General features: G+C 45.4%; 1 long non-coding RNA gene across 3 annotated transcripts; it reads left to right on the top strand.

Annotated features, from left to right (window-relative positions):
• Positions 1-253: 253 nt before the first annotated feature.
• LOC149334938 (uncharacterized) lies at positions 254-7,552 on the top strand. 3 transcript variants are annotated; one of them, XR_016283986.1, is made up of 4 exons: positions 644-980; positions 1,748-1,864; positions 2,035-2,689; positions 2,744-7,552. It is a non-coding gene; the product is annotated as an uncharacterized LOC149334938 (long non-coding RNA). The 3 variants fall into 3 exon arrangements; XR_016283988.1 differs by lacking the exon at positions 644-980 and adding an exon at positions 254-626 and having other exon boundaries at positions 2,500-7,552; XR_016283987.1 differs by lacking the exon at positions 644-980 and having other exon boundaries at positions 1,606-1,864; positions 2,500-7,552.
• Positions 7,553-19,281: the final 11,729 nt, after the last annotated feature.

Genomic DNA, 19,281 nt, shown 5'->3' with positions numbered 1-19,281 from the left:
AGCGTGCACGTGCGCGTCAGCCACCAGCCGCGATAAGAAACGCTGGGCTGCTGATTCACTAGAAGCCGGCGCACACCGGCTGTCCGCGGCGGCTGGTCGTCGAGGACGGTCCAAGCGGAAGCGGACTATTGCGACGGCGGGTACAACCAGGGGCCCTATTCTCGATATTCACATTCGCCTGTCGGCGCCATATTGCCTCTCTGATTGGCTGTCAGAAGTGTCAATCGCCGTCAATGGGCGTGTCAATCAGGGTCGGTTACGCAAGCACTTTTCGCGGTGACGTCGATTTGACGTGGCATTGAAAACGCATTTTTGTAGCGCTATTCTTGGTGCCCGGCTGGTACATATATGTGATTGTGAAGGGAAAAGAAGCTACAAGCGGTCCGTGCGAGAGCACTTGCGCTCGACTTGCCAATTCGGAGAAAATAGCTGCACACCGGAAATGGCAACTTCCTAAAATCTGATTGGTTGGAACAATATCACGTAAATCACGTGATAGGCACACATTTTGGAGTGATGTCAGAATGACGTTTCATCACGTTTACGTTGTGCCGCCATTGCAAAAAATGGCTGAAATTCGCCGCCATCATTTCGCCCGGCGAAAGGTACCCGAATCATGCAAATGAGTTAGTGTAATGCTGATTTATACGGCGTTAGGTAGCCGCATTTTAACGGGTATTTATTTCAAGACAAAACTAAGCTTACAAAAGTCTTGTTTTGATTGCACAATGTAATGATATCGCGTTGTAAGAGCTCATCTGAAATAAGCAACCCTCGAGAGCGTTAATAGTGAAGGCTTAAGCGTACAGCCGCATGGGGGCGCTAACTGCTCTCCCGTTGCAAACCCTTCGCTCGCGGTGAGAAATCATCCGTCCGTGCGGTTAGTGAAGCGCGAAAATTGCTCGAATGGCGGTGCCGGTGCTGCGATTTGCTGCTCCTTGCATTCATTCGTCGTTTGTTAAACCCTAGAAGTGGGAAAGGTGAGCGACTTTCGAGGTCACCGCGATGCTTTCGAGTTGTCTCTGACTAGACAGCTCGTCTGTGCAATCATCTGACGAGGCATATATGTGGTGGCTATGCAAGGATGCATTGCGGCGAGAAGCAGTGCCGAACTGTCGAGCTCTGAGGGACGATCGCCAGCTGTGAAACGTCGCTGAACGGATGGGCTTTGCCTCGCGTGATGAGCGGATGACACGAGAGGTGTTCGCGCGGCCGAGCAACAAACTCCAGGAATGTGTCGGGCTTCTTGACGAGACCTCCGTGTGTGTGTAGCATCATTCTCATTCCTTTCGCATGCATGCTGGAGATGACTTTAAAACAAGAATCCGAAATTTGTATTCGGCACTTCGCGTTGCTTTTTTCATACTGTGTTTCAGTTTTTACACACAGCGCCAAGTTGAGAAAACAAAGCCTAGCATGCTAGTACGTTGATCGATTTCTTTGTGTTTGGTGTTGATGAATGTGAAAGGCAGCATCGGTGAAATCAGCTGAAAGGCGTCGTTTCCTTAAGTGTGAAAAAAAAAAAAAAATGCGTGACACCGTAAAAGAATACTATAACCTGTCTTAAGCATTATTAATGAAGCACACTAAAGTGATATCGCTATTCAAGCTGAAATTTTCATAACAGTGTTACATCATCAGTTACGCAGCAGTCACGTGGAAATTACCGTAGGAGGGTGGAAAAAATTATTTCTCTAAGGGCACACGGAAAACAAATATATATGAGTCTTGTACATTTTATTTACAGGTGTGGTGTTCCTGCCGGTGAAGGTTCCAGCTCACAAGAATCTGTGCGGGATCCATCCATGACCCATTTATGTGCAGTCTCTCTCCATGTGCTGCCCGCATGGAAATCGTTAAACTGGTGAGCACGTGCTTAGTGTGCTGTGGCAGGCATGAAGGGATAGCATGTTTGCCTGCAGTAAGATTGCATGCGGCTAATGATATCTCTCTGCATTTATATATAGTTTATTGAGCAAGGAAGAACAGTGTAAATAGAACCACATGTAAATTAATCATGTCTGTACTTTTCAGGTGACAGTGGAGATAGGTGTGGGTGACACGCAGTGTTGTTCTCTGGCTTTGGATTTCTCTTAGTGACCGCAATGTCAAGGTAGCCTCATTTCAATTGGTGCAAAATGAAAAAGCATGCATATACTAAAAAACTCATGGTAGTCATAAACAGTTGAACTTGTGCCCTTCCTTGCAGTGCATTCTGTGGTGGTTTTCTTGAGTATAAAAAGTGTGTATTAATTATTTGTATCCATCAGTTTGGGAAATGTGTCATCAAGTACCTCTAGCTATATGGCAACACTTCGTTTTGATACTAATGAATGATTTTGCAGTCAGCGTATTTTACATTTGTACGTAAAACTAGACAATAGTTGAACTTGAGGCTTCAACAATTTCTCATATTTGGAAACGCAATGTCTAGCTCGTTGGAAGATTTCAGTGCACAGCGTTGATTAATGTGCAGGTGATGGTTTGCATCTTATGCAGATGTGGTGGACTACTCTCACCGTGGGGTCTCGTGTGCTCGGGAGCCATGATGCCAGATTCATCTTCGCTCACCCCTCGGCTGGACTGGCTGCCTAGCTGGGTGGTGATACTGGGTTCCTGAACGATTACATGAGGTGTCTGCAAAGGTGTCATGGTCATGGTACGCCATGGTCAAGAGTTCTCTGCAAAGGTCAGCGGAGCTTGCACTGTGCAACACAACATATTCATCCACACTCAGCTGCAGGACCATGACACCACTGGCAGGTGGTGATAACAGAAGGAGCACCAACATCTACAGCAAGGAGGAGGACACAGCACCATTTGGATTCTACCTGACAGACAGGAAGTGCATGATCAGCAGCTGCTTTCGAGAATTGCACTCACTGCCGTGATTGTCACGTGTAGCTATGCCACAAGTAATCAGCATACATTTGCTCTGCTTCAAGTTTGATAGCATACTGCCAGGAAGCTGATGAAGTCTTCATCATTTTGGTGCTGCTCTTTGAATAGGACCATATTGGTGATATCCATGACAGTAGAAATCATTTTTGTCTGGTGCTGCAGTTTTGTGTGAGTCAGGAAGTGCCCCAAGTGTTTTCAGCCTACCGTCTGCCAACTTGCTGAGTGCATGCTTCAACACATGCTTTGGTGATTGTGAAGAAGTGCCATCCCTTCGTGTGGTGCCTCCCTATGTGTTCTGCTTGTACACAACGCACATTTTATTTGGTGCTTAAGTTCAGTGAAGGACAGGAAAGCACCAAAATGTTTTCCTTCTAGCACCAGGGTGTTCACTGCACATGCATTCACCAGTGCTTATCTGTTTGCTTTGGTGTTTGTTGAGAGCCAGCAGTCCACAACATCCTCAACATACAGCATGGTCGCTATGCCTCTAGTCATTTACAACATCTGTTCTTCAGGGTGCAACATGCCTTGTGTGGCACTGTTTGTGTGATAAGATCGCAACATGCTTTGTCTCATGGCATCTGGTTGCCTCTGTGTGCTTGCTTTCGGCTGCCTCTTTCACATGCTGGAAGTAGCTATACAGCAGTGAACTATTTTTCCTGAAGGAGAAGTCACGTAATTGTTTCATGGTCATTTTCCCAGATGAAAATGCAAGGCCTGGCCAGCGTCTTCACACGTCTACCCATTCCCATCTTCTAGCTCAAATTTGTACCTGTGACGAAAACCTAGAAATTGTACATTATTTCAGTTGAAGGTAAATGGAGGTATAAATTATGCAGCTGGACGTAATTTGTGTTTCGATAATAAAGCTCCAAATGGCATTTTGTAGCTGGAAGGGCATAATCCGGTTCAATAATTCTACTGGAAATGGATCATAATAGTCGTAGTAGTAGTAGTAAACTTTGTTGATCTTTCTGGGTTACTCAGGCGGTCTTCCCATGTTTGGGATCTTTTTTCTCTTTCCAGGATTTGTGGTCTGTGTTCTTTTTCTGTGCTGGGCCATCAACCTTGAATGCATGCATTGGAAGATCACTGCCCTCCTTTCCTCCCAGTGAAACTCTGTTAGATCCCATTTTCATTGACATGTTCCCTTGCGTTTTGCTTCATGCAAATTGGGGATGCTGTTTGGTCATTTTATGAAAAATCCGAGACAACCTGCTCACCCCCTGAACCCTTAGTGTGACTGGACCATATCAGTGTACGTGCTGCCATTTTTCTGTTTAGCAAAGGCGACTGCTAGCTACTTAAGTTTGCGAACTAGGCAACACTAATGTGCATGTATACTACCATCAAACGGTTATGAAAGACGGGCCTGTCCCAAAAAAATTCTTATCTGTGTAGATGAGACACATTCGTCAATGTGTATTGTTGCACTAGGTAATGATTTGCAGTTAGGCTGCATAATTAATTCTAGGATGCATGAAGTTCAGTGATGGAAATAAATTATTTTGCCAATAATGGCTTCCACAAACTTCTCACTCTGCATGTAAAAGACACCTCACTTTTTTTGAGCAAATTGCAACACCTAAGAGGCAATGCAACTTGTCTCGCTCCCCAGAAATGTAGGGGCACACTTAAGCCCAGCATTCATGGGTATGACACGACAGTGTTTATGGCTCCCTACAGTGGTTTCTCTTCACACACACAGTCACTGTTCTTCATTCGTGTTCACACATTTATCACAGTTGCTTCAACACAGGTTCCTAATTCTTGTCTTTGAACTCTTCCACACTGCAGTTCACCTACATAATGTTATTGTAATTAGTTTCTCACTAATTGGCACATCTCTAGTTCACTGCAGTAATTACAATGCTAGGCTTCAAATTAAGCCAACAGCACCCGCGCATCACTCCCTCCCACTTTGCACCTCAGTAAAGTCAATGTGCCTGCACGGCCTAGTTGGTAGCGTGCCTGGCTGGCAATCCAGGGGTCATGGGTTTCAAGGCAGACAGAACTTTATTAATTTTCTGTACGTAAAATCTATTATTTTATAAAGTGAAGTAGTTTCAGACATGTGCTGACGTTTGGATTCAGATTACAAATCCTCTTTTCAGTGACTTTCACTGCGGACATCCACGCGTGAAGCTTGTTTTTTGACACAATGCCGGTTGGATAACACTGGGTCTTCTGCAGAATCGCAGCCTCTCTCCTTGACATTGGTGTGTGCAAGCTTTCCGTACCTTTCTTTTCTGGTTGCACATGGCACCCAATAACTTCTTAGCACTAATTGTGATGCCATCACATACCATACAGCACTAATAATATTACTTGGTGGTAGTCAGAAAAAAAAAAATTATTCTTATAGTGTGAAAAAAGAATAGCAGCCTGTTTCCACCTGACTTGGTTTGGTTTCACACTTCTGCTTGAACTTAAAGAGAAATTAGCCAGCAAAGCTGTACAAGACGGTAATTTTTCAGGGGGCTTAAATTTTATGCACAGGCACTTGCAATGACTCCAATTTCATCAACATTTTGCTACCTGTTATATCATTATATTGGTGATGAATAGTTCCGGTTCATTAATTTAACACTCTCCTCATGGAAACTCTGAGTCAAACTTGCTTACCATTTTTCAAGCTCCCTTAATCATGCTCAAAAAAACAATTTACCCTCCATGCGCACACACCACTAGGCATTTTAAGTGTTCTATTTTTTTTTTTTTTCATGCAGTAGAGTGTAATACATACATAGAAGGGAGAAATCTCCAACCTGTCACTTATGCTCAAGCACCAGAGCGTAATTTTAAATGCACCTATCAGGCTTGCCCAAACAAACCAAAACCTCCTTTCCAAGGGATGGAATCACAGGAGCGATGGGAGGCTGCTCTGTGCATTGCATCATGGTCTGGGCCTTGAAGGTCGCCGCAGCCAAACAATGCCTGGTCACCTAGAGTGGGCTGAGGGCCGTCGCCAACCTGTTCAACACCCCTTCAGCCACCCTCACCTGATCCACTGAAGTGGGACTAATAAAGTTATTGCCAACCAAGGGCTCCTTCCTGCCAACGCGCTTCACCACAGTAATTTTGAACTGCTTCATTGAACAAATAATCTCTGAGCTGTACACAAGCTTTGTTCTCAGTAAGCCCTTTGTTATTGGAATGTGGTAATCTACTTTTGCAGAGCAACTTCGATTGGTCCTCAGTGTCCTTTCAGACATTTGCCGACATTTCAGCACCTACATCTGGTATGGTGCCCTTCACTGAACTGTAGATGTCATATTTTGAGTGTACATAGAGGGTTGTCTATTTTAGTTCACAGTAAAGGAAACTACTTTGAGAGCGAACGCATTTCATTGAGCATTACTCTCCTGTAGTGCACAATAGTGGCATCACAGGGTCTTTATTGCATCAGTGTATGGTGTAAATGTTGCCTAACAGCATTGTGATTCACCACGCAAAGAGAACCAACAATGGCCCTGATATGTATGTGGTCAGGAGTGTGCACAGAGGGAAAGTCATGCACTTGCACATCAGGCTAGAAACATGACTGAGGCCTCTTGTAGATTGCTCGTGGAGTGCACAGGGCTTGCCAAAACCAATCCACATCATCCAGTGTTATCATGCTGCATTAATGGACCTTCTGCCAGAATACCACTGCTTGTCTGTGATGCTGCCTCCCTCAAATACTGTGGGCCATGTTAGCCTTGCATTTCTTGCCCCCTTTGTGTGTTATCTTGCTGCTGTGCATGCTTGTGCTTTTCTTGTTGTGTTGCTGTTCTTCCTTCTTAACTCACCATTGTTTTTATTCTCCTTCAGCTCCTAGCTTGACCTGACACCGAGGCATGTTCAGGCTTAATATGACATGTGCACTAGATAATACGCGTGTATGTGCATCCTATGATAATAACTTGCATGCACGTTAAAGAACCCCAGGTGGCCGAAATTTCCGGAGCCCTTCACTACGGCGTCCCTCATAGCCTGAGTTGCTTTGGGACATTAAACCCCAATAAACCAAACCAATAACTTGCATGAAGCAAATAAAGCAAGTGTCTTGCACACTGCATTAGCTGTTTGTAATGTGGCATCACCCTCCACTTTCACTATCCTCTTCTATATTCGTCCCACTCCCCAATGTTGAGTAGCATATGTGAAGATATCTTTTTCCAGCCGACTTCACCTCTCTTGGCATCACACGTTGCCCTCTTACAAGGAATCTTGCTGCATTGAAAGGAGCTGCCTGGTGCTGCTGTAGATGCATTACTGTTGTCCTGCAGCAAAGGAATTGTAGGGATGGGCATGGCAAATTTTGTTTCACCTCTCACATTTTGGTGCGTACTTGCATCACACGAGTGGTGTAGCTGCCTATATGCCCTTGGTAAGTGCTGTGTGCTCATTGTTAGACAGAATTAAAGAGATTGAGGGCCTTTTCAAATATTGAAATGAAATAGCATTATTGAGAGCCTTTTTTTATTTGAATGAAATAATGTACCTGCTACTCTACGCCATGCATTCGTGAGGTGCTTTTATATAAAGTCCGTGAAGTCTGCTTGCAGGCAGACTTAGTTAATGTTCACAAAGCAAAAGATGAGTGCCATGTCCTATTGAGATTAAGTGAAACGCCAACACTGTGAAATACATGCTTCTGTTGACAGTGGACTTTTAGCTGTGTCTGTTTTTCTTTAAGTACTGGCGGGAAACAATATCTCCCTATTTTGCTTTCGCATTTGACGCTTTTGATAATAAGAAGTACGCGCTCATAGCGTTGCACTTGACGCGATTCGCAGTCGCGTTTCGTGCGCGGCCGCTTGCAAACGTAACCAAGGGTAGCGTTAAGTTCTAAGCACCTGAAGAAGTGACGCGGTGAGGTAAAGCTTTCCAACGCCACTGACGCGTTGAGGTTACGATCGAGAGCCAGCCGTTTCTCCACCAATTCCTCTCCCCGTGACGCTGATCGCATCTCACAAGTGCGGAGACGCGACGCGCTGCGCGATGGCTTCGGGCAATAAGCGGTCGCTCTTATTTCCGTGACGACCGGCCACAGGGTCTTTAGCGTCGCATTCAGCACCATCACTCAGCTAATGTGTGCGGCGAGTACGCTGAGACCGCCGCCGCAACGCATTTCACCGTCCATCTCGACGGCGCTACTGTGCTAACTCACCTTCGCGCCGCAACTCGGCGGTGTTTTTTGTACTTGGCGCCAAGTAGCAGACGACACTGTTTATTTTTTTGTCATACTTTTTTCTTTATTCTTCAATGTCGTCATCCTATTCTGCGTTTACGTAACTTGGCACCGCCCCGATTCACACGTCACGGGTACGCCCCGCTCATGGCGGATTGGCGAATATCGAGAATCGGGCCCCAGGCCACCCACTCTCTACTAAACGCTGATGGCCGGCGTCCTTCGCACCGCGTTTTTACGAACTGTCGTCTTGCTTGCCAGGCAAGCACGTGCTGGACGGTGGCTGTGCATAGTGGCCAAATGGACTTTTGTCGCGTAGATATTCACGCGCCTGAGTGCGCACCTATTCTTGCGCTTAAACAGGCGATCATGACCGCGGTCGTGAAGCGATAACGGCCCTCGGCGCGACGATGACTTGCGAAAGAGCACCAAACGGCGACATCCTCCAACAACGAGCGGGCAAAGTCGACGGGACGGCGCGTGGCGGGACTCAGCTGCAATCCGCGGCGTATATTGCGCGGGTTAGAAGAGAGTCTACGTGCAATTAATGTATGACTTGACTGCATCCTGTTCAAGCCAGCAGAGATCATTGTGTCTTATCTAACAATAAAAAAGATAGTCTTAAACAGGCAAGGACATGGCGCAGTCAATGATTATATGGAACCCTTCCGCACGGTTGCATAATCGAAATTACCGCCTATAGCGAAGCTACCACACTCGGTTTGTGCCGCCAATGCACGTCGCCTTGCTTTGTGCTTGCCTTTCATTATGCAAATGCGTAACATCGTTCCATTCGGGGACTGTCTGAGAATACCATACCAGCGTAAACGGAGAAAAAAACCAGTCACACAAGACGACGGACAAGAAGAGTGTACACACCACAACGACTGGACTAACAACTGAAGTTTATTGGAAAATACATGGTCCGAGGAAGGCCAGCAGAGCATGCGCAACAGCATCATCACTAATCACTGCGCAAAAAGAGACAAAGACAAGAAATCTAAACTATCGTGGACGACCTAAAAAAGCAAATTCTTTTTCAAGTAGGCGCACCGAAGTTGTGCTTATACAATCAGAGCCTAACAAACCGATATGATATGCCTCCAGTATTTCCCGCTCCTGTTTTCCCTTGCCTCTACCAAGAATGGTCTTCCAAGAATGGTCTGCTGGCCTTCCTCGGACCATGTATCTTCCAATAAACTTCAGTTGTTAGTCCAGTCGTTGTGGTGTGTACACTCTTCTTGTCCGTCGTCTTGTGTGACTGGTTTTTTTCTCCGTTTACAATGTACCAACTGGCCCGCATTTCAACCCTTCACCATACCAGCGATTATCCGTCACTGATGATGATGGTCACCAAACCACTCTGCACAAGATCAGATACGCTCTTGTCTTTGGAGCACTGAGAGCAATGGAGTGTTGCAAATAACGCTCAGAATAAATGCCAAAGCGCTTGTTTTTTTTTGCCATTTATTTATTGATCTACGTATTTATTTGTTTATTTATTGTACCCACAAGCGCCGTCGCTTTAAAGAGGATTGCGGGTTAAACAAAGAATCAAAAGTTGCGCCAAAGACAATGCATGAAAATAATTACATACAAAAAAATCCGAAACAGAATTTACACAAATAAAACGCACGAAAAAGGAAGCTAAACAATTCACTAAAAGAACAAATAACTTTTTTTTTCTTAACCACTCAAACCACGATGTGGCAAGAAAAATAGTTGAACAAAAGCTCATGAAAAAGTGCGCAGTCAGAGGTGCAAGCGATGTCTGCGGGAAGGTGGTTCCAAGGAGTAGACATGGTTTCTTATTTGTTATTTATTTATTTAACCTAAATTGGGGGGGGGGGGGGGATGTTTTAGTACTATATGACGAATTTTCTGTGTTCAAAAATTTTAGTAAGACAGTTTGAAAAGACGATGATTCGGTATGGCTGACGATGCTAGATGGCAATGCGTTCCATTCATACCAGCGGCTACTTCTGATATTTTTGGGCGAGTGCAAAAATCAGGCGGACATCATATGCGCATGATTCAGGCGAGCTGAGCAATGACGCGCAGGAAAGATATGATTTCGGGAGAATGGCTGGGCGGTGTGGTATAACGTATGAAAGAATGACAACCGGGCAAACTTTCTACGCGTGGCAAGAATTAAGAAGAATCAGCGTGTACTTCGGTGCAAATACGCTTCGATGACGTGATTAAGACGACAGCATGAATATGGCTGCTTTATTATGCACTGCTTCGAGAGAATTTGTAAGAATCGCGCATGAAAGATGCCATAGAATAGAGGCCTATTCAGGAGATGACCTGATGAGCGTGGTGTAAGCGTTGTGCCTTGTTTCAGCGTTCGCGAGGCGTAAACGACATTTCAAAAGACCTTTTTTTTTTAAAGCTTTGTTACATGAGTTCTGTGTAGGCATCCAAGGTTAGGTTATGACTGAAAAATATTCCCAGATATTCCATACATGAGACAGAATCAATACCGTTATTATTTAATCTAATAATTTGGTGCTTTTCTCTACAGAAGAGAATCTTACATGTTTAGTTTTCCTTACATTAATATCCATCTGTCATGACGAACACCATTTCGTTAGTTCTGCTAAATCGGACTGAAGGGCTAGAACATCCATTGGGGTAGTTATTTCCCTGTAAATTATTCAGCCATATGCGAAGAATCGTATAGATGAAGTGAGACTAGATGCTATGTCATTTATCTAAACTAAAGAAAAAAAAAAACAAGGGCCCTAATACTGAACCCTGCGGGACACCGAATATTGCGCGAGCGGGTTTCGAAATGTATAGTTCTCAATTTCGACCGACTGGTAACGATCGGTTAGAAACTGCTCGATCCATGTTGCTGTTTTATCGTCTTGCTGTAAGTTACGGGTCTTTAGCAGCAAGCATTTGTGAGCAACACGGTCCAACGCTTTTGAAAAGTCGATGAAAATGGCGTACGTTAAAAGCGACGTGCACAGGCATTGATGAAGGACAGTCACGTGTTGGAAAAGTTGCGACTGGCATGACCGATTTCGTCGGAATCCGTGCTGATTGTCGAGAAGTAAATTATTCAGGTTTTGAGTGGTTCCTGATATGTAAAAACAAGGTATGCTCTATAGTAGTTTACAGCAAGTACACGTGAGCGAGATAAGCCTGTAGTTGTTTGGATCGGTGCTACTACCTGATTTAAATATAGCAGTGATGTATGCTTGTTTCCAGTCGTCCGGAAGGAATTTAGTATCCGTGAGATTGTTGAAATAGTAGTGTGAGCAAATCTGATGATTTGTGGCATGTTAATTTCAGAATTTTGGTGCTGATCCCATCAAATCCTGGGGCTTTTCTTAGTTTCATCCTGTGGATTGGGCGGGCAACGCCGTTTGCTGTGATAGTATATAATAGGTGCGAATTGAAACTGGTTGATTGGTGTAGAAAGAGGCAGTAAGTTACCGAAAGAGATCGCATTCGTGAATATGTCAGGTTTCGGCGCACCCGTCTAATGCCACACGGGCGAGCCGGCTGCTAATGCTGGCGATACGTTGCTGATTTTAAGATTTTCCAGTAAGCGCAGTAAGTTCGTTGTATTTATTCCAGTCGAGCGGTGCAATAGTTCTCGAAGCTTCTCTGTATGCCCTCTCTTTTTTCTGTTTAAATATCTTTTGCAGTCATGCATGGGCGTCCGGACGGGGGGCAAAAGGGGGGGGGGGGGGGGGGGCGGTTGCCCCCTCCCCTGGAATTACGGATATTATTTATGCCCTAGTTCCTTTTTGGTGCTAACCTACCGCCTCCCCCATACCCGGAAATCGGGTGCACCCCCCTGGAAAAAGTTCTGCGGACGCCCTTGCAGTCATGAGTGAAACAGTGATCATTTATTCTGTTTGAGATTGTGTTTTGGAACGCACGCGCCCTCGGTTTCTGTTAGTTTGCCTCAAATTAAATGCAGATTTTCATTTGTAACGCGAATATTCGTTAAGTCACAGCTGAAATAAGCTGCAAAGCTTGTCGGAATGCTATTCATTTTAGGCGTGTCTGGGCGTGCATTGTCCAGCATCTGTTTGCATTATCAGGACGATGCAAGCTGAAGCAGCAACGAATAATCTTGTGGTCGCTCATTTCTTCCAGCGCACGAGTAGACGCGTGGTCACTGGTGAAAACTATCTAAGATATTATCGTCACGTGTGGGTTCATGAACCATTTGGGCTAGTTGATAAAGTTACAACAGATAAAGAAAGTGAATGCATTCGGCTCGGTTGTTATGAGGTATGACAGAGCAATTCAACCAGTTGATAGAAAAGTTGTTGAAATCTCCGCACATGACAAGAAAAGACTGGAGAAATTTAAGTATCGGTTCTAACGCTTCATTCAGGCAATCAGTGAAATCTGAGGCAGAGTGAGGCGGTCGATGAAGAAGTCCTATGATAAGCTTCGTATTTCCAAGATGCGCCGATACCCACATTTCCAGTGCAGATACGGGAGCAGATACTACGGCCGGGAGATATTATTTTTTTATTATTATGGTGAGTAAAAGCGATAAAGAGATAAATTAAAAAAAAGAACTCGGAATAAATAAAAGATGTGTAGACGACCCCTGCGCTTTAATCGATATCGCTACCCGCATTTCACTTCTTTAGATATTTTTTATATCATGTATAAACTGCTTATCAGAAAGATCTGTTGGGCCAATAGCCATAACTGGTCGAGGCTCATGGCCAACCTTACGTGTCTGTACTTGTATGTCACTGACTGCCGTATTGCTCAAGAAGGTAAAAAAAAAAAACAATTAAAGGGAAGAAGCAAAATAAATAAAAATGCATGTTATTTTGTATTAGAAAGGAGAAATGTTTTCACAAAGCTTTTAACTGGTCCCACTTTCAGAGTTATACTAATCCTTATGTTTGCAAAGTGGCACTGCAGCGCGCGTAAACGTTATACAAGCCAGATTAAAATTGAGGCTGCTGTTAGTATTTGTAGATCAGAACCACAAGCGTGGCTGTGACTAGTCAAAAGCTGCCCATAATACTCTTCACTCCGATAGATGCCTTCATTTGAAGTACAAGCATAAATTAAGTGTGAGTTACCTAAGGACACATCTTCCTTAAATTATAGAGGTCAACTCGGAGAGTCTGCCTCTTGATCACTGCTGAATAATAGCATGACATATGAGGTGATTTTACCGAGCAGTTTTGCTTCCAGTGATGTCCTATTCATGGTTCAGCACTGTCATGATGAATGTCTTCTTTTTCAAGTTCGTTTTGTGTTGCGCATAAATACTGCCACTGCCGCCAGGCAGTGCCAACACGTGGCTTAGGCATTTCTGCAGATACGAGGATGCTTTCGCGAGCTAGTTGGTGTTACATGACAAAAAGAGAACACAAACACAGGACGAAGCATAGAAACGAGCCATACAGGCACTGACTAACGACTGATGTTTCTTCGAAGATGTGCTTACTATCGCGCCCAGTATGAGCTACACCGCGATAGTACACACAATAAGTAGTCTTGAGGCGAGTTATCAGCTGAGTCAACGAAGGGGTGATGTAAAGGGCCGAATAAGAGCGATAAAATGATAAAATTCATAAAAGCGATAAAAGTTTGAACAAGGAACGATGGTTTGAGATTGCGGGCAGAGTGACAAATGAAAACTGGGAACAACAAGGAATGCGGAGAAAAACGGCCCAAGGGCTTGGAGGTTTGCTAAAAGGGGTAAGGAAGATAAGTGGCTAAAAGATTAGGTACAGGCGAAAAATGTATTCTAAGGTAAGATTACTTCTTTTCCAGATAGTCTGTATCTGTAGTTAGTAGATCGTTATGGACGGACTGCTGATACACGTTGCACCACAGTTCCGAATCAGGCATGCTTCGTGAATCTCTCGTGTGCGTTTTTGGGGATATCGTCTTAAAACCTTAGTCCTGTCGAAGGCTGGCAGGCACTTCTTACAATGAATAGGCAGATTGATGCCTGTGCCAGACTCGAGTGAGTTGGAATGTTCCCGCAGACGCTCGTTGATACATCTTCCTGTCTCTCCAATGTAGGACGCTTCACATGATAGCGGTATCTTGTAGACGACCGAGGTCACGCAAGGATTCAATAATGCTTTATCCTGCGTTTGCTCTACGGCTGATCTTTTTGGCTAACTTCGTCCTGTGTTTGCGCTGTTCCTTTTTTGTTATCTGTATATATTTTGTACTAAACTGAATAGTGGTATTGTTAGTAAATATTGTTCTGTTTGAAAGTGTTGAAAAAGGTTCAAGGCTTCGCTGGTACTACAAGCCTCCTAATGCGAGGAGCAATTTCTTGATAACTGATGATTAGTTATAAGTTATAACATCTAGGCAACAAGGTAGAAGCTTCACAACAGCAATTCAAATGAGATCGAAACGCGGAGTTGTTAAAAATGGAGGCGTCAAAGTGTGTTCTACTTCTTGACAGCGAAAAACACGAGAATGCTAATTTTGAATCGACGTTATTGACATGCGGATTCAAATTCAAACTTTTACCCAGTGCTACAATACTAGACGTTTTATTCAGTCAGTTTGTTCCCAGACACAGTGTCCGATATGAGTTACGAAAAACTGTGGGTCAGCGCACCAACTTGCTGCGCGATACGCTTTGTCCTTCGTCTATAGACAGGAAGTTATGTCGCCATACCGCCGCCGTTTTTTTCCACATCGTCGTTCGCTTAATTGAGCGTAAGTTGTTTAATTACTGCGCCTTGGACAGGTTTTTGCACATTTTCAATTATGTCTCTTCATTCTGAAGAGTCTGCCATGTTATGCCTTTTTACTAGAGAGACTCAGCCAGCGCAGTCTGCGATCTGCGCCCACGTTCTCCTTCCATCATCATAATGATGATGATGCGCACTTGTCTTTGGCATAGGGCCTAGCTCCCAGCGCAAACGGGCCGCGGTGCTAAAACACCCCACCAGTTTGTCTTCATATTTTCAAACAAAATACAAATTCTCTGACAGGATACAGATGGCTGGTCAGAAATACTCATATATGATGGCTGTGCTTTACGTATGTTTAAACATTCTGTGCGATGGCATGCCTGGTGTTATTTCCCCGTGTGTCTGATATTCCTGATAAAATGTATTCCTTTCACCCTAGCCCTCCGTGGTGTTGGGGTGGCGATCCCGATGTCGCGGATTCAATCCCATCCGCGTTGACCACATTTCGAAGGTGGCGAAACTGGTGGTTGGTTGGCTCATGGGGGTTTAACGTCCCAAAGCGACTCGGGCTATAAGGGACGCCATAGTGAAGGGATCCGGAAATTTCGACCACCTGGGATTCTTTAACGCGCCCTCACATATCGCACAGTAGACGGGCCTCTAGGATATCGCCTACATCGAAATTCGACCGCCACGGCCGGGATCGAACCCGCGTCTTTCGGGTCAGCAGCAGAGCACCAGAACCACTATAAGCCATCGCGGCGGCTCAGTGGAGGCGAAGCGTAAAACCGCCTGTGTGCTGTGCAAGAAAGTTTCCCCGGTGCATGATAATAATCCGCAGCCCATCGGCGTCCCTCGTAGCCCAGCCGTAGGCACAGCATCGCGGCGTCTTGAACACCGCATAGCAGTTTCTGTCCCTCCATGGGCTTTACACGTGATTGCTTGCGTGACACGCGTGCACAACACCGCCGAGCGCCACGTCCGCGGTGTACTGCGCTCAGGTTTCCACACACTTGAGCCGCAGAGGCCAGCGCATGAGAGCGCGGCATGCGCGGACGTGCGATGAGAGCTGCGGCGATCTAGCCTCGCTTGTGGTGTGCTTCCCGTCTCAGGCTACAACCGCCAGATGCGCGCGCAGAATCGTGCCGCGCGTCATCGACGCCTGTAATTCGCTCGACAACTGCTTGCACGGATGGCTCATTTGGCTTCGGACACCTGCACCGCGGCTGCAGCAAGAAAACTGCCGCGAAACAGCTGAGACGTACGCGTACACGAATAATAGAACACCTGCGACCCGAGCGCACAGCCTATGCTGGTGACGAGGGCCAAAGAGGCGGCGGAGGCCAACGGGATCCTGGAATAGGGAAGACCGGCCACTGAAGCTCCAAATCTATCTCTCCCCCACCCTCTACGCGCAAACTCTTCTCTTCCTAAATAAATGTTGTTATTATTCTACTACTGCTACTGCGCAACAGTAACGTCGTGCGCGCTTATTTAATACATTTAAATTTATTTCAGAGTTAGCAAGTTACGAAGATTAGGTAAGATATTGTATGAAATATACTAGAAGATATCCGCCTTGCCGGATAACCCATCCGCCGAAACGCTGCATTTCGATGGAGGCGAAATTCTAGAGGCCCGTGTACTGTTCGATGTCAACCCCAGGTGGTCGAGAAACGCTGCTGTAGCGATACTGAAACTCCGAATGTTTTGGAGCCTTCACTGGCGTTGCGTGCAGTCTCTGCAAAAGGCTTCTTTCTTTCCATTTCGACGGCGGTGACATTCAAAACACCCGTGCAGTTTAACCCACCCGCAGCTGTCCCTCGTAGCCCCGAACAATGGTCAGGATTGGACGTAAAAAATAAATTCAGTTTTTTTGTTTATGGTGAGCCGAACGCTTGGTGGTGTTTTTTTTTTTTTTTGTCACAAAGTCCGACAGTCGTGCCCCTTTCCATTCCATTTACGGATGTCATTGAAATGAGCGATATATGAGCTAACGAACTGTCCTGTTTTCTTTCATTCTTTATTTCAAAGTACTGCAGGCCAATGAATAAAATATGGAATAAATTATAGTTTTAACTCATGCAGTAAATGTTGCCAAACAGCACGGCGATTATGGCTAGCATTCATTACATATTTCTTTCAGTGCCATTTGCGCCACGTGCCTCGATAGTTTAAGGTTTATGAAGGCTTAACAGGCTATGAGGGACGCCGTAGTGAACGGCTCAGAAAATTTCGACCACCCGGGGTTCTGTAACCTGCACTGACATCGCACAGTACTCGGGCCTCTAGAATTTCGCCTCCATCGAAATTCGACCGTCGCGGCCAGGATCGAACCCGCGTCCTTTGGGTCAGCTAGCAGCCGAGCGCCATAATCACTGAGCCACCGCGGCGGCCTACAGTAAGTAGACGTTGTTGACGCTTTCGATTAAAATTTGTGTTTGGGCTAGTTGGTTCATACTTGACTCATAAGAGGGCAGCGCAAAAAACGGCACGGAACACACACCGTCCTGTCTTTTGTGTTGCCCGTTTTTTTTTTATGTGCCTTAGACGATTCCTCTGAAAGGGATTTACTTGAGCGGTTGGATATTTTGCACTTCTGGCGCTGACACTGTTTGTACAACTTCGGAGAGGAGTCAAAACGTGTGCTGAATTTGTACTGTGGCCTTCGTGCGCGATATGTGCTGCCTCAGCTAGTGTAAGCGTTCCATGCTTGTCCCGTGTGCACACAGTCGTCCAGTGAGCGAAATATGACGACGCGCAGAGAGCGCTTTTCACAAAAATGTGTCCCCTGCTGGCAATGTTATGAAAGTTGTCATGCACGTTGTGATCACATCTGGGCCAATATAAAGTGGAATTTTTTTCGCTCCGTCGAATATCCACGACCTCTTTTTTTGTTTCATTCCACCATTGGTCGAATGAAACGGCGGCATGAGAAAAAAGTTAAAAAATAAAACCAAAGCATCCGCGGCATCAGTGTTGATTTCTACACCGCCTTGAAAATACGCCCGACGCCATGCAAGTGCAGCTTTCTTTGACATCACTTTTTATTGTGAGGAAACTATGGAGTACCGAAAGAAACTGTTATGAGCATATGGATGGGAATGACCTAACCTTCCGATTAGTTGCAAAATATTGCTTTTAAAGTTTGTCCTGCGCTCGTACTAGTTGAAGGTGCAGTAAACAGCTTTCTGCTAAAATTCGTTTTCGCTTTTATTTATTTATATTTTATATTTTCAGGGGGATGGAGAGGGGGCGGGGTTGTGAACAAGCAGTTTCAGTCGCAGACAGCACAGCAGCAAATTAAGAGCACGGAAATAGTTGAGTGTCTCCTCTTAATCTCGTTGAGGGGAATTGGGTTGATGATAATTGTTGGAGGATGCTTGACGTCTTGCAGATTCGAATTGCTCAATCACATTGCTAGAGGACACTTCTGGAGAGGTTAACTTTTTATAACAATTAAAAGCACAAAGGAATATACAAGCAAGGAGAAAACATATTTACACTTGACTGGATCGTAGTTCTACGTGACCAAACCAGCCCTCGGTCCTGCCGAAACAGCTGGTTTTAAACCCTATGTCCCCGCCCTCGGTGGGAAGAATAACCAATCAGGTAACTGCACAAACATCCACCCAATACATTATTGGGGAAAGGAAAACATCACCAATGAACAATTCGGAAAGGATAACACAACCAATCAATGATTGGAGAAAGAAGGTAATTCATCGCGACAAACGCTGTACACATATGTAGACTTTTGGAGAATTATGCTTTCCTGCTGCGAGCTTCGCGAACACTCTCACTTTCCCATGATGCAGATTACTTCAACGTCCGGTTGACCCAAGTTCAAGGAAAGTCACTTCAACCCATCTGTTCAGCATCGCCGCTCCTTGCAGCTAGCGTGGCAATATCCCGCTGACCGCACTTCAAGCTGTCAACGCACGCCGCTGCAGACATGGGACAAAAGCCACGCACTGTGAAGCGGGTCCGCCTCGCCGAAAGCAAGTGCACACTGGATGCGACCTATCCACACAGGATCCGTTCCTGAAGGGAGTTTGACCTTTCCCGTAATCCTCCGCTGACCGCCCCCCCCCCCCCCCCCCCCCCCTCCTTTATCCCGCCGGGTTGAGTATGACCAGTATGACTCACCCCCTTCTCTGCGGTTGTGCGGAGGGCTCAAGAGAAAGAACGTAATGGGCATTCCACTAACGCGAACCGGATGCGGCAAAACGAAGTACAGCACCGCGAACTTCACTGAAATATACGTGTGGACTATTTACGTGCGCCCTGTAAAGGTCAATGAGAATCCTATAGTCCGTGAAGACACCGAAAATACTGTCTATGACACTTTTTGGAAACGAAAGTAAGAGTTTGATAAAAACCACTACATATTTGTGATTCGGTGAATATGTCACCAAGATAATAAGCCCGAATAAGTACCCGAAGCAAGCGGACTATGTTTACTCTCCGCCTACTGCCACAGGAGCCATAGTCGGGCGCATCACTCCGCTAGTGCTTTTCGTAATGGAAACCATACTG

This window comes from Amblyomma mixtum, chromosome 7 (assembly GCF_055824585.1).
Source record: "Amblyomma mixtum isolate Tamu chromosome 7, ASM5582458v1, whole genome shotgun sequence".
NCBI classification, from domain to species: domain Eukaryota; kingdom Metazoa; phylum Arthropoda; class Arachnida; order Ixodida; family Ixodidae; genus Amblyomma; species Amblyomma mixtum.
This window is presented reverse-complemented; position numbering and strand designations above follow the sequence as displayed.